This window comes from Lepidothrix coronata, unplaced genomic scaffold, assembly GCF_001604755.1.
Source record: "Lepidothrix coronata isolate B3197 unplaced genomic scaffold, Lepidothrix_coronata-1.0 Scaffold123, whole genome shotgun sequence".
Classification (NCBI taxonomy): domain Eukaryota; kingdom Metazoa; phylum Chordata; class Aves; order Passeriformes; family Pipridae; genus Lepidothrix; species Lepidothrix coronata.
In genome coordinates, this window is record NW_016690303.1 from 798,212 (window position 1) to 814,667 (window position 16,456).

Consider the following 16,456-nt stretch of genomic DNA (forward strand, 5'->3'; position numbering starts at 1 on the left):
CATGCACTTCTGGCTCATATTGTTATTTAGGACATCAAGCACTAAGTTAATAAGTAACAGAGCTTTCCTTCTTGGTAGCCCAGAACTGTAGAGGGTGTATCTAGAAGATCTAAAGTCTACTGTGAAATCTGCCACCATCAGTTCTCTGAACTTGCTTTTTTAAATATAAACTGATACAATATAAATGTGTATGTAATACTTAAACATATTCTAAAACGGATCCCAGACTGTCCACCCTGCTCTCAGGAGAGAATGATAAAGCAGTTTCATGAAGTAATAGACAGAGTTTGGAAATGGTGACAAACACAAGGTAAGAATGTATAGGAGAATAGTTAACCTGTTTTTTGAGGAACTCGAACTGGTAAATTTCTTTCCCTTGCATTTTTCATTGCTTAAAGAGGGGGAAAAAAAACCCAACACCCTCAAAAGGCAACGCCACAAACGAAAACCGTAACCCAAGACCCTGCAGAGGAAGTGAAACTACAAGAACATTTTCCACACTAGCTAGTTTCAAGGGTCTGGCATATACACAACAAGCCTAGGAAGTTTACAGGTTTGCTATACCATTCTCCAGAATGCCGATACGTTGGACTTTCCTGTGATATGCACATGTGCTTTAATGTAGTTTTAAGCATTTCTTTATTTTCACTTTAAATTTTTATCTCCTGTAATCCACTAATTCTCTTCACTGCCATGCAGCTGATCAGATCCAGAGACTTCACAGTAACCTTTCATCCCAGCATGTGTATATATCGGGAAAGCTGAGCAGAATGAATTTATTTTCACAAGAACAACAGACAGTCCTTATGTTCGTGAGGACAAGAGAATAAGCTTGTAGTTTATAAATCAGTATTTAATTTATCTAAACTGCAAAACAAAAGGGAGGAGTTGGCCAGAAACAGGAAACAAGGATCTAGAAATGTATTTTAACAAAGTTATTCCTCCCTGAAAATTATCAACAAAATAAAAGCAATGGCTTACTAACCAGAAGCATTGAAGAAAGCTCTGAGGAGACCTCATTGTGGCCTTCCAGTACTTAAAGAGGGTTTACAAAAATGAGGGAAGGCAACTTTTTACACAGGCAGATAGTGATAGGACAAGGGGGAACAGTTTTAAACTAAAAGAGAGATTCAAATTAGATATTAGGAAGAAATTCTTTACTTAGAAGATGGTGAGGCACTGGAACAGGTTGCCCAGAGAAGCTGTGGATGCCCCATACTTGGAAGTGTTCAAGGCCAGGTTGGATGGGGCTGTGAGCAACCTGATCTAGAGGAAGGTATCCCTGCTCATGGCAGGGGGGTTGGAATTAAATGATCTTTAAGGTCCCTTTGAAACCAAACATTCTATGATTATATGATTGGATCTTCTGCATAAGTTTTAGTTTCTCTTTAGGGTATCTGGCCACAGGTTTAGGAGTGTGACTACAGGCATGAATATTTTGTCCTGGTTTTTTTTCCCTCTTGAGAAAAGTTGTCAGCTGGAAAGAAGGTGGTATGGTGAGACCAATACCCTTTTATGGAAAATGTGTTTCAAAGAAAAGGATAAACTAGAACATCTTTATAATTTCATTAGCTCAATTTAGAGATAATATTAGACTTCTGAAATGTGTTTGTTCAGTTGTTTGTTGGCACTTTGTTTCCACTTGTTTGGAAAACTTGTATGTTTATTCATGGGTTTTACTCACTTTTCTCTGAGAGAAAAAAAAGATTTTTCAGTAAAGCTTTTACTTTTTTTACAGGGGATTGAATGTTAAAGGTGTTAGGTACCTGAGAATGTGTGAAAATAAAGAGGGGCAATATGCATAATATTAGTTAACAATATTACTTAACTGCCTACATGGTTTTGTCTTGCTATACACTAGGAGGTCTACTTCACACCATTATTGATAATATTTAATTCTACAAATGCCTTCTCCAAGAGAGAGTAAAATATCCAAAATACAGCTAAATGGAGAAAAATTCCCAGAATCTCCCAATTAGGGAAAGTTTCAGGTATAAATAGAGTGTAATTGAGACTTAAGTGGTACATACTCTGTTGTGACCTTCTGCAGGGAACACATTCACCTTTAGCTAACTATTTGAGCAAAGATATGTCTGGTATTGGTCCTGTAGTAAATAAAAGACATTCCTTCCCTTTAAATGTGAACTACGATGTGACTTGCAGCTCCAGAATGTCAGTTCAGTTTTCTTGGAGGGGAAGCTGCTTTTTAAGTGCTTGAGTGGATTTGAGAAGCAGGCAGTCATATACTTGGGGGAAAAAAAGAATCCTTGAAGAAAAAAATTGATTTTCAGATTTCCCATTTAGAATTGAAAAAGCAATTCTTTTTGTTTGTGGGCTCAATATGTAGTAAAAATAGGACCTATTATAGCCAATCACTACTATGGGTTTATATCCAGTTTCTTGACTGAAGCTCAGATTTAGCCCAGTATCTACCTTGGGAAAGAAATACGTATGTGAGATGAAATGATGGAATTTGATGTAATACAGAAATAGTCCAACCAAGTATAACTAGAAATAACAGCATGAGAATGAACAAAGAAAAATCCATGCTGATAATGAGGAAAAATTTCATAGCAGTGAGGTGTGCTAGTCTTCTGAATGGTCTCCCAAAGAAATCACTTGAACCCTCATTGCTTTAGTTATTTTTAAAATGAACAAAACGGTCAAAATCCCTGTAAGGAGACACTCTTAATTAACAAGAAGATAGGTAAAATGACCTAATGGGTCTTTTTTTTCATCTCCACTGTTAATGACTATTACTGTAGATGAAACCAAGTTTGGCAATAAAATTATGGATTTCCGATTTTCACAGCAATTTCATAGCACTTTTAACCATAATAATAGCAGTACTTTCCCACTCTTCATTTCCCTCTATAAACTTTTGTGTCTTACTTTTTCTTCAAAGAGGGCTGTTTTGTAGCCCTCTGAGTAAAAAGAGCTGTCAGGTAGCATAATTTACTTTAAATAATACTGCTTGTAAATATAAGATAAACATTTGGACCTTGGACCTCCTCATTTTCATCAAAAACTCTTCAGTCAGAGCTCAGGTCCAGGGCAACAGTACTGGGAAATGTCATTACCTGTATCTGTGGGTTATCCTGTGAAAGAAGGAGCCCTGTATACAGCAAAATCATGTGTTGATTTCCACAAACATAAATTATGAAGGTATGAGATGCAGCACATCTTTGTGATTACTATTTAGGGTTCCTTATGTGATTTCAAGACTTTTCATCTTTCCATAGAAACAAGTCTTTGGCCTGAGTGTTTTAACACTAGCAAGAGGTCCAGACAAAGGTGACTCCTGCTCCTCTGTCTGGGCATCTCCGGTACCTGTCACCACCCTGCATCCCTTCCCTTGTTCTCAGAAACTCCTCATCGACTTGTATGGTGAACTGGCTTGAACAAATGGTAGCTTGGCAAAAATAACAGATATGAAAATAGTGCAAGGAGAGAAATAATGGCACATGGTCCTTTATGGGCCTGGTTCTCAGCAGTTGCTTTGTTTCATATGATAGTGTCATGCATTTGCATGACATTTGCAGCAGTAATGCTGCAATAAGTCAGGTCCTACTTCTTCGAAGTGCTGTACAAATATTTGCCAGTTACTCTTCCCAGCAGCCAGCAAGCTATGCAACCTTGTTGCTGCTTTATCAGAAGACAAATTGATTGAGGTAAAATGTAGGAAGTTCTGACTGTTGTACTACAGTCATACGGCAAAGATGGGCAAAGGGCATTGAAGCCTGTACTTCATAATCAGCCCCAGATAGACTTGCGAGTAGTATGACAAAAAATTACTAGAGTATAAAATAGAGAGAGACGTGGTGCTAATGTATATTTATTAGTGATTTACTGAGATGAACATTCATCCCAAGAGTTAATCCAGGAATATCCAAACCACTGTAATTATCCCTGCACAAAGGCTCTCTATTATTTGCCTGTTAAATAACAAAGCCTTTTCATTACCTAGCACTGACATAACTATAGCTGTAGTGGTAGGTAGGCAGCAAAGTAGCTTCCTCTGTTTGTGGGGGATGGGATGTCATGGGATGAAGCCTTCCCCCATCCCTGAAAGCTCTAGCAGAATATAAATGGGATGGCCACACTTTTCTTTGAATAAAAATGACTATAATTGTTAATATGCCAAATTTTCTATACCACAAACAGCTGAAATCTTAGGAATGGTACAAAAAGAACAAGGGAGCAAAATCCTCACACAAAAATGAAAACATAGAAGCACTGACCACAGGAAAGTAACTGTATTAAATTTGGGAAAGGATCCAAAATCTCTAGTAGTTTTCTAATCTGCAACACAAGAGCAAGGATTTTCATTATGTTTTGCATTCCACATGTGCCTTTGCTTTGGAGATCTTATGCAATTGGTGATGCAGTAAAACCATTGTATTCATAATGATTTCAAACATGTGGATGCTTCCAGGGTTTGACCTATTTTACCACTCATGCATTATACAGAGTAAAGCTACTCTCATATGGCAGAGTCATTAGTACTTAAAAATGTATCTGTCTACTGCTGTCCCTTTTCTCTGCAAGGCTACTGATCTTTTACAGTTCTAAATCAATTATTCTTTATTCAGTAATTTATGTTTACATGCACCAGTGGAAACTGCCCATGCACATTTTAAGGCAGATCTTAGCATATAGAGTTAACGCAGGGGGTTACAACTGTTATTAGCCCATAGCAAATACTTCTGTTAGGAGTTCTTTAACCATAATCTAAATGGTCTTTTTTAATTAGCAATATTTTTTACTTCGGAGATATAAAAACATACCTGTGGCCATTACTTCCAGAGCAACAATACAACTCAGATTTTTTGGAGGCTCATATTCAGCAAAATTCTTAATCCCATGCTTTACTTTCAGTGGGATGAAGTCTTCCCTAGTTAAGTATGTTTGAGACCTATTAATGTCTACAGGACTCAAACTTTGCTCTTGCTACAGTAAGGTGCAAACTTCTTGAACATCAGTGTAATGCTTCAGGACCTTTCCATGAGCCAAACTGCAAATTTTTTGTCCTCTAGTCATCATTACAAGGACAAACTTTCCTGCTTCTTTTTGGAAAAAAACCCAAAACCAACAAAACACAAAACATTAAAATCTGATCACCAAACAGTGTAGTTCAGGGCTTATTTTCTTTAGATCTCCTGAGCCATCCTATCTGATACTGCCAGCAAGCTTGAACTTTGAAGACAGACGATTTCTCCAGGCTCTACCATGGATTGCTGGAGTAAGAACAGGTCCAGGTCAAACGTATTCTTTTGCTGCTGAAGTGTTACCATGGGTAAGGCATACAGCAAATATGGGAAATGATCTCCAGAGGTCCCTTCCAACGCTAACAATTCTGTGATTCTGTGAGATAGTGAAAGTAGGCTCAGATCAAAAGTTTGCTTGCCATGGTGGGGGAAGCTAGTGAATACCACCCTTCCCCCCTCCCTCCTCCACAGGGATTTTGCTTTCTGTGGGTCAGTCTTCGTTTTTCTCCACAAAAACTGGATTAATCTCTCTGAAGCAGCTGTACAACAAAAGCTTAGACATCTGCCCAGAAAATCTTTCCTCTGTACCAGCTGCACTAGTAGTACTGGGGCATATATCTTCCCTTACTGACTGCACAGAGAGCGGCCCTTCACTGTCATGTTGCTCCTTTTGACTTGACTTGTCTTTTTTGAAACTGTTGTGAGGGAGATACCACTGCAATGTTGAAGAAGACCATCCACTGGTCACTTCAGCATTAGGTGGCCTGGGGCAGAGACCAGAGCTATTCCTGTGGGTGAATTCAGGGCAGGACTGAGGGTTTCCCTGCTTCACAATTCTGGTCTTACACCTTGGCTCTGAGCTGAGGTAGATGGTGTTTCTCTGTCTGTTTCTGGGCTCTTGAGAGCTTTGGGGCCAAAGTGTGGTCTCTAATGAGAAATTAAATGAAACCTTTGCTGTTTCTGTGACCTCCAAAAATAGGAGCAAAGTGGAAACAGAGGCAAGAGTCAATCAGCCAGTGATTACATTAAAGGAAATGGTTCTCTGCAGAAAGCATGAAAGAGAAAACAGACTGATTGCTGGGATTGAAGAAATGAAAAGAAGACTTGTGGGGTTTTGAGGTCCTTTACTTTATTTTGATCCTTTCATAGCGTATTTTAAATTCATAAATAATGGAATAAAAAAGACACCAATAAAACTCAGCCAAATGATCTTGAGCCCTCAAGCCTCAATCAAAAAATAAACACTATAATGCTTTTTAAAGGAATTAGTAATGCACAATTATAGTATTCCATGTTTAAAAATAAAGCTGTTGAATAAATGAACAATACCATGGCAGAAAAGTATTTCAGCTGAAGAGTGAAATCCCTGCAGAGAGTGATCTGTGAGATTCTGCAGGAAATCTGCATTACAATACACCATTTCCATTTCCAGGGAGGGACTCAGAGAAGGACACATGGAGGAGAAAAAAGAAATGAAAAAGTCCCAGTTCTTTATGCCTAGGTTGTAGGGGGCCTTGGCCCATCATTCTCATGCTAAACAGTTACTTTTTCTACAGGTACCCAACTGAAATGGGAATATTTTTTGAAGGAATAGTGAATGTGAAAAAGGCTAACAGAATTGGTTCTTTGGTTAAAGAAAACTGTCTCCACAGCTCGCCTAGATGCAGCAGACATGAGTTTACTTCTCTGCCTTGCTGAAAATGAAGTATGGAGTGTGTCTGAAGCACTGGGCTGCTCTGCTGCTCTTTGTCTTCTGCTCCTCCATTCCAACTACTCCACCTCTTGTTACTAATTAAATGTCTTCACAGTGGAGGAAAGGTTTTGAGCTAGATCATTAGCCCTCTAGTCAACCAGCTTATGTGAGATGTGGCATGCCAGGGTCCTAAGGCTGGTCCAGTGACAATCACAATCTGATGTTGCTGTTCTCTGGTACAGAGGACTACAAATAGTGTCCTCTAGGCTTGTGTCTTCTGGCTGTAATTTAGCAGCTGGGGCAGGGACTTGGATACACAAAGTATTATGTCCTGGCTGACTGCCCCATTTGAATGCTAGGGTGCAATAGGCCAGCCTCGGTTGTGTGTGGAAAAATTTACACAGGGCTGGTTTCCTTTTGCTGCAGAATGGGAAAATTTGTGAAATCTTTGTTAAATTTGTGGGATAGGAAAAAAGGAAAAGCAGCAAGTGGAAGAAAAAAGAATAAAACTCCTGGCTCCTAGTCCCCAGGTTATTAAGCCAGACATAGCAGAGTGTGACTAGGTCACTGGCATTAGTATGTTCATGTGGTTACACTGGTGAAGAGTAGCAGTAAACATACTGTCTGCACCATGCACAGCAGACATATAAAGTGTTTTGGCAGATGGAAAGAACAGGCCCATCAGCTGCATAAATATGTTTGTTGCAGACTGTACTATAACTAATACAATGGGCTGCTACCCTCTTTGTAGCAGATGAAGACAGTCTTGAAAACAAGATGCCTTGTCTCTGTTTCCTTAGCATATCATTACACACAGAGTGTCCTCTGCTTGGATATGTATTTAAAGGAAGAAAAACCACAAAGCAATCAACACCTTGTTATTTCTGATAATCAGAAGTTTGTGGTGATTCCAAAAGACACAAAATTTGCCCCTAACCTCTACTCCTGGAACGCACTGAAGTCATAAGTGTTTCCTATGTTTTCCCTTAGACTGTCATCTTTTGCTTATAATTTATTGTGGCTCTGCATTATACCAAAAGATGATCTAATTAGGGATAGAATAATTTGAAATTTCTGCATTTGCACAAAAACAAATGCCTGCCTTCATACATGGATTTATTCACATGTACACACATAACCTGGTCCATGTTTTTATACATGTGCATTATGACTATGGATTTTTGTATTTATGTTTGTTGTGAGTGTGTATATGAAGGCAAACATTTCAAATAGGTGTGTATGTGAGGAGACAGTTTTAAAAGCATACCTTACATGGTATAAAATATACTGCTACATAAATCACAGGAAGAATTCCATCTCTAAATTAAAGTACGCTCCAGAAGGGGCAATTATTGCCTCTAAAATGTTTCTGTTAAATTCATGAAACACCATACAATTTTATTCATGTTATCATCTACAGTTGCCTGAAAGTGCAAAAAAACCCACCTTAGGCACTAGCGGAGAAATGTGCAAAATACTGTCAAAGGAGTGGCAAAGGTCATTTCTATTGCCTGCCTTTTTATGCATTTCATTTTTGTTGTCTTTTTTTCTCATTGCAGTTTGTTTGTGTACATTGCAAAACTTAAATGGAAGAAAATATGAGGGGGTAAAATAAATATAAAGAAACAGACTGCTGTTCAACAGTGCTGAGCTGGTATTTCCATGAATGATGTTAGACTCGTGTTTAGAATAAAAATTTGGAAAATCCACAAAGAGAAGGTTGCAGCAATGCTTTTCTCCTTTTCTTTCTCTTTTACACCTGACACATTTTAAAATTAACATCTATTTCTGTGTAGTTCGATAAATGTGTTATCATTAAGCACAGCAGTACTGATTCTGTGAGGCACAGAGAGGCCATGAAAGAGCTGGCCCGTTCATTTTCTTTGGTACTGTAGATGGCCCATTGCTCTGTGCGTGGGACTTTCTTTGTGCAGGTTCAAATTCCAAACTTGCTTGCATAACCCCTGCAATAATAGTAATTGATTAGGGTTTAGCACAGCAATAACAACATTTCCATATGCAGGTGCCTAACATCAGGCATGGAAGCCCTGTTTGAGATCATTAAGAAAAAGGCATCATTTTCCAGAGGTGGCAGTTTTCGTTCAGTTGTATCAGCATGTCCTTTGTATCACTGAGAAGGAGCAGCCTTGAACTCTGGTTAATCAGTTGAAGTATTATCTTGATCTTCTCAGTAAAGTGCCTTAAATTCAGATGAGCTTTTCTTGTTCAAAATCAGTCTTAGCAAAGTGTATAAATAAATGCTGAAGTAAAAGGCAAGACTGAAGATAATCAGATATTTAAGTGCTTTGCTGTATAAGGGCATATCTTAAGTATTTCCTCTAGTCAGTCCCTAATTGTCTGTTATGTCTGCCTTGAAATGAGATTTACAGGTGTTTTGGCAATGTTGAAAGGCATTTTTATTTCTATAGCTACTTCTTTACTTTTTTTGCTGTAAATTTGCTTTCTGCCTCCTTACTACAACACTCCTTCTAGCAGTAAAGAAAACTCCATGTGAAGTATGAGCACAGTCCTTGAAGGAACACTTTAGTCCTTGAGATAAGAAAAAGCATTGTTAGGAAAACGTGATGGATAAGTTGACCTCTGTTAAAAAAAAAAAAAAAGTGTTCCGATTTCCGCACAAAATGCCACTCATTAGGTGATGGTGCAGGTTTTTCAATCTTCACAAGAGTCTGCATAGTTGCAAACCTACAAAAGTGAAAAATGGTGGATAAACAGTGACATTACAAGTAGTAACTGCATCTCCTGTGCAGATGAAGAGATGATACCAAGTAGAGCTTGTGCAAAAACCGGGCAAGCCTTTTCCTCACAGGTCGCTGCAAAAGAGGGGTGAAATGGTAGCTGAAACAAAGGCTGCCTGACACCTGAGTGCCAGGCAGTCTTAGCTGTACTGCCAGGACCATAGCAAAGGCAGAGAACAAGGTGTTGTATGCAAATATTTCCATTGAGAAGGTAGAAATTCCTGAAATCTTCATATGTTGAATAGTCTTAGGAGAGTTCCAGCATAATTTCTTTGATCAAAAACTTTAAAGATCCTGAGTTTTTAGATGTGTACACTAACTGGACTGACACTATGACCTCTAGGGCTATTTTATAGACAAGAACAAAATAGTGACACTCCAATCCAGCAACATAAATCTCTTGTTTAGTAGCATCAGTGTATTTCAAGGCATTTTCATATTTATTTCACCTATGGAAAGGTTAGATCTGGGCAGGGAACATATTCCCAGCCCTATGAAACTGTTTATGGTTGCAACTGTTTTTCCTGTTGGAACAAACCCAACATGATTTTAAAGTTTTTCATGGAGAGAAAGCACATCACTGAACTGTTAAGAGCCTGCTCACAGTGAGTTAAACCAGGGACCTTACAGAACTCAAAGTGTGGCTTATTTGGGCTGGAATTTGTGTGTTTGAATTCTGGACAATCCACGTATTAACCTGTGGAAGTGATGTTTTCTGCCTCCAGAGTTTCTATGATTAAAAAGACAGGGAGACAGTTATACCTCAGAAAAAATCACCGTTTGCAAATAGCATCCCAAAATGGGTTGAATCCCTATAGCAGAGACTACCACATATCACTCAAACTGTTTTGTCTACCCAAACTTGTGGCTTTACTGCCCACTTACATAGCCAATAAATATGACTGGCACATTTCATCACTGATGTAGAATTAAGGTATCAGAAAGTCCACATTTGCTTTCACCTGGTCCTGGACCGAGTTCAGCTCTGATTTCTGGCATGAACTAAGCTCCAAATTCCTTAAATTAGCATTGGTTTCTGACTCAGACACTCCTACCTTCTCCCTGACCTGTAAACAATAGCATAGGCCAGCCAACTCCTCTCCCTACCACTGTACCTATAAGCACATATCTAAAAAAATAAATAATTTCTCTGTTTGCCCCTCAGTAAAATAGTTTTCTCAGTCTGCATTTCTCAGGCCTTTATGAAAGGGACTTTCTTTTTGACTGTGACTTGTACAAGCAACTACATGCATAATTTCTGTTTGATAAACAGTAAAAACAATGCTAAAATTAAAGCATTCTTTTTGTCAACATATGTAGCTGGAATGCTGAAGGCTGTTCTGCTAGTAGGGAGAGATCTTGCACACATTTATTGATCTGGTTAAACTTTGCGGCTCATCTTTAAAGCCAGCAACTTCTCAACCCCAAGCAGCAGAGCACAAGTAAAGGCAGATGGTCGAATGAAGCAGAAAGACTGACTATAAAAAGCTCAGCCTTCCAATAACACTGCTGCCTCCCAGTTTTTTCATACAAATCTCTCCATTTTGCCTTCCAGAGACTCACAATTAAAATTCTATTCTGCCTGTCTAATCAAGACAGCAAATCTATTGAATTGCATAATGCTGGGGATAATCAAGGAAGGATGTGACATGAATCCATTTTTCTTTACAGGTAGAAAATGAAATATTTTCTCTCTTCCCCTGAAAACAGATGGATGGCTAAGGATTTTTTATTGGCCTATCTTTTCCCTCTTGTTCCTTTCTGCCTTTGGTACCAGCCATTCTCTGCTGAGTAGTCTGCTCATCAGGAACCACCAGCATCAGGGCAAACAGGTTATCCTGTTTCAGTGGTAACAGTGCCTTACTGGTGTGGGAAAGGCACTGCATGTAGCAAGCAGATTGAAGTGGCGGTGTTAATCTCCTTGCTGCCCACCCCTTTACTGAAGGTTATTTTTCTAGTATGCAGGAGAACTGAATAAAATATGTATCTGCTCCCTAGTTGCTGTAGCTAAGCTCTGTTTATTAATGTACTCTGAAATCCCTTTTGCACCTTCTGTAATTCATGATTACATCCTTTAGGGCTGGTCTGGGCTTTTGAGAAGAAAACAGGGGCTTGCAGGATTTGATCCTGCAGTCTGTGGGTTCTCACACTTCACTAAGTGACCAAATGTAACTCTGGAGCAAGGGCACGTTGATCCCATTCAGTTGTTTTAAGAGGAGTTATGTGAGCTTATGCAATGATTGAAATTAGCATGTAGCTTCCTACCCACCAGTAAATCCCTGTGCATTGAAGAGAACAGGCAGACTACTTTTTGTGTAAAGTCAGAGAGACAATCAACCTAACTGAGCTGAATTGGTTTGTAACCCAATCATGCTTAATTTGGTTATAGGAAAAACAAGGCCCATGGAGTTTCAACCTTGTTCCTGTGCAACATCAGGAATCTGATTTGTGCCGATCTCATAATCGGGTGCAGACAACAAGGAAAACAAGTCCTTGCTGCGGTTTCTTTACTGAGCCTAACAAACCACATCTGATAAGCTATATAATTTGCTACAGCAATTTGTGCCAAAAATAAAAGGCACAGTCCTACAGTGCAGCACGTTTCTGAAAAAAACAGAACCCCACCCCTTTCCTTTGCAGCATCTTTTTCTTGCTTTTGCTCTCTCAGTGAGCCTGAACAGATGCCCTCCATTCTGAATGACTGCTTCTGCACTGCTGTCAGGCATACCTTGCCCACCCTGCTCACCAAATTGATTTGGTCTCATCTCTTCTCTTGGAAGATGATCCAAGGCAATGGCATTGGCAGCATTATGAAATGATGACAGTACCATGATGACTTGAACAGTGAAGGCTTTTTCTTGCCTGAGTGACCCTTACTAGAGGGGGGGAAGCTGAAGACTTGAATTGTCAAGTAATAAGCTACACAACTTTTTCTTAAAAAAAACTAATCAAGTGGCTTTTGTTGTTGTTGATTTGACAGTTATTCTAGTCTTGTAAGAAATGTGTCTCTTTTTAGTTCAGTGGCCAGAAAAGTAACTAGTTCTTCATGTGTATTTTACATATCAGGCCCCTAATGGAGAAAAAAAATTCCCATGCTTTTTTTGGGTTTGCTTTTTTCTCTTTGTCCTGCTGCTTACAAAGAGAAAGGGGAAGAAAAAAACAAACAACACAAAGTTCTGAAGAATGCAGGCTGTCAGCTATGCTGCGAAATAACTTGGGGGTTAAATGTGAATCACTGCAGTATGTTTTCTAATTTGGATTTTGCCAAGGTTACCTTAAAAACCTTAATGCTTTTTGCAGTGTTTACAGCAAAACTGCAGATGTGCTTCTTGGTTATTAAAGGGAAAGCATATGAGAGGGAGGTGGGCTAAGAGGAAAGGAGAATGAAAGGTCAATGATTTTAATTCTACCTCGCTGAATTCCAAAGTTTGAAGGGATATATTTGCTTGAAAGGTCATGCTATGGAAGGTAAGCACCCTGAAAGCAGCATGTTCAGGGTTGTACAGTGGAAATAAACAACAAGGTAACTTGCTGGGATGTTTGTGTGTCAAAGGTGACAAAAAAACCTGCCTTTCTTTTCAAAGCCTCTCAGCCCTCTGCAAACTCACTGGGATCAGGACTGGAGTTTAAAGGCAACAGATTTGTGTTTGCTTTAACTCCTTAGATAAAAGCCCGATCCAGAAGCCAACAAGATTTCACTTCTTACTGAAAGCAACTAAAGGAGAGAGTAGCAGGCTTCACATCTGAGCAGTACGTGAAATTTTCAGTGTTTGTGAGTTCACACTGTGTTCCCTTAAATATAAAAACTCTAGAAAAATAAATGCTGGGCACAAAGATCTGCGGTGCTGGCTTTGATTTATCCAGCATTATGAAAATCTTCTGATGGTAGTTTTGATGCCAAATATATCATACTTTTGTCCTGTGCTTGCACAGAACCCTGCACAATGGGTTCCAAATTTATGACTAGTACATCTGAGCCTACTACAACACAACAGTGAATACTGATAATGTTATTTATTCTTCAGTTAAAGTTACCTGGAAGGAGCGAAGCCCTTCAAGTCAAGTATCAAGAAAGTTTTCTTTTAATACCCACCCCTCCTCTCTGCCCCACTGGCCATTTCTTGCTTGGTTCATTAATGAATTTTAACTATATAGCAGTACTGGAAGGAAGGAAAGTTCTTACAGGCAAGGACAACTGAGGCGCAGGACAGAATAAGTGACTTATACAAGGTCATGCAGGAAACTTGATGCTGTGCCAAGAACAAAGCGTAAGTTCCTTGAGTTCTAGTCAAGCTATTTGTCCATTTACGCATCCTACTGCCTGCTTGCCTAAGCCAAATAAACAACAGTAGCCCCCCCCCATGCACGTAGATACATGTGCACACATTACAAGACAGTATGCCTGCAAACAAACTCAAGTGTTTGGATCAGCAGGCAAAGTGTGCTTGTGCACCTTTAGTTTAAGCAGCCATGTCTATATACATTTTAATGCATGATGCTTAAACAAACGCGGCAGTTTAAAATTGCAGCCCATGAAGCATATGGAAAGTACAATCTTGGAAAGGTTTTTCATCTGGCAACATTTTGGTGGAATATGGTTCATCCCAGAAATAAAGCGCATGGGGTTTTAAGTTCCTTCCCCGAAATGCATGGGCACAAAGGCTTTTTGTAGGAATCATCACTATTTTAACATGGGAAACAGCTGATTTAGCTTTGCCTCATTGTCAGAAATCTTTACTTGAGACTGAAAAGTACCATGAGCATTGATAGCCTGAACCATTACAGTCTGGCAGACACAAGCAATGGTAAACAGGATTGTATAATAGTGTCAGCAGCTTTAGGAGTAGCTGGTGTTACTCAGCCTATATTTAATCCTACAGTGAGTTTGAATCTCTATTTAGGCTCTACTCCTTTATTCCTACAAACAGCGGAAATTTTGTCTCTGCCTTAAATGAGAGGAAGATCAGGCCTTAAAGAAAGGGGCTCTTATTTTTTGCAAAGCTGTACTCAATGAGCATGTTTTGGAAATACATCAGCATGACCTTTCAGCAATGTGCCAAAAAATGGGAAAAAAAGGAAAGACTTTGGGAACTGCCAACCAGGAATCATTGTTTTGTTTGTTTAAAAAAGAAAACTAGAAACCCGTCCAAGAATTTTTGTGTAAGTTAGAGGCTAAGCCACTCTCCTTTATAATCACTCATCTTTTTCTGGATACTGTATTTTCAGTGAGGGTAGATAAAATCTGGCAACATGCTCACTGGCTCTGTGTTTGGATTCAGTCCCCTTGACACTCCTCTCCATAAACTTTCATCTCCTAAACTCAAAGCAAGTTCACCCAGGAAAGGAAAAAGAGGGAAGGGGGCTGGGGAGAAGGCTTGCGAACTGCACAATAAAAATCCAAATTGCAGCTTCTACCATTTCTCAGTGAAAAAAACATTAGAAATGTCCAAGAAGTGCAATAAAATGCCATAAATCACCCAGCTTTTATTTCCTGCATGGGAGCCCTACATATAGAGGAAGTTCTGGCAATTTCTAGATACACACAGGTTTTGCAAATGTGATTATTTCATCAGGTTGTGTTGCTCTGAGTGATTTCATAACACTCACAGAGAGTGAATTGAATAGAGATCGAAAGGTGAAAAGCTGTATATACTACTCCTTCATCCTCTCCCTGCTCCCTTCCCCCTGTGCTGGCTGTTCTGCAGCGTCAGCCTTCCATGCATCATCAGCTCTCTACAAGCGATGGAAACCCCCTCCCTAGAAGTCAGAGGCCGTGTGCAAAGCTGTAGAATTTGACTATCCCAAATGCAGTCCTGGTGCATTTCTTATTCTCCTTCTACCCCCTGTTTACATTCCAGCTCATTTCTCATTTTCTGGGAAAGAAAGAGATACTAGCAGGTATAACATGGGGCCCTTTAAATATTTCCTGATTTCTGCTTGCTAATGGGATGCTGATACATACTGTGTTTTACAGAGGTTCTCAACACAATGTGCTTTTAATAGCAGCGTGACTTTTATAGAAGTTTTGTTAAACTGGGGAAAAAAGTTCTAAATAAATTTTAAATTCTTTTATTGCTAATTGCTAATGTAAAGTGGAATAACTGCCATTTTGTTAAATACAAGTGAGTCTGACAAACCCAATCTTCCAGTTTTACTTGGAGCTTGGTAATTTTTCTTAGGTGAATGTTCAAAGGGATACTGTCACTGGTTTAGACCATATTTAATTCACTTTAAAGCTTATTCTAATTTCATAGGTAATTAGAGATACGTTTCTTCATTTTAAACATATCTGATCTCACAGAATGATAACAAAATCCTCCACACCACTGTTTATATAGGACATATTAAAACACCCCCCAACATTTTATGCTCCCTCTAGCTTTACAGCTTCTATCAGCTAGTAAGCACTGAGCCAAATTCTGCCTCAGTGACATATATGCAGCCAGGCTCTCCCTGACCTTAATGAGTGTTCTGTGCCTACGTCTAAGGGCAGAATTTGACCCATTTTTTCCCAGGGTGGTAAGGGGCTCAGATGCATCTTCCATCTCCTATTTCGCTTTGCTGATGGATGAGTGCAGTGCACCAGCACAAACAATCGTGGTATGGATCCTAAACATAAATGCGGTGTTAATTTCAAGGTCTATTAGCAACACCATGAAAAAAAATAAATGTTTGACAGGACAAAATCTGCAGGGGAAAAGAAAACATTATTCTCAAGCTTCAGGGAGGTTATTATTACAAACAATGGAGAATCGATAAATTATATTTAACACTATTAAAGGTAGTTGACAGTGTTCCTTTGAGTGAGCACACCGAGGTCCTGAACACCGTGTGACTGCTGCCCGTGTGCCCAGAGCTTGCTAACTCACCATAGGGTCACGTTGGGAACACTCTGCGCAGCATTTGTGGAAGAGCTGCTGGGAAGTGCCCTGTGCTGAAAACACACACACACACACACACACACAGAGCAATAAACTGAAACACAGTCTTCCCCCCCCCCCCCCCCCCCCCCCCCC

General features: G+C 39.4%; 1 long non-coding RNA gene across 1 annotated transcript in view; it reads left to right on the forward strand.

Annotated features, from left to right (window-relative positions):
* Nucleotides 1–223: 223 nt before the first annotated feature.
* Nucleotides 224–16,456, forward strand: part of LOC108502686 — a 29,225-nt gene continuing 12,992 nt past the window's right edge. Inside the window, exon 1 of the long non-coding RNA XR_001876561.1 lies at nucleotides 224–310. This is a non-coding gene — a long non-coding RNA (uncharacterized LOC108502686). The remainder of the gene's footprint in view (nucleotides 311–16,456) is intronic.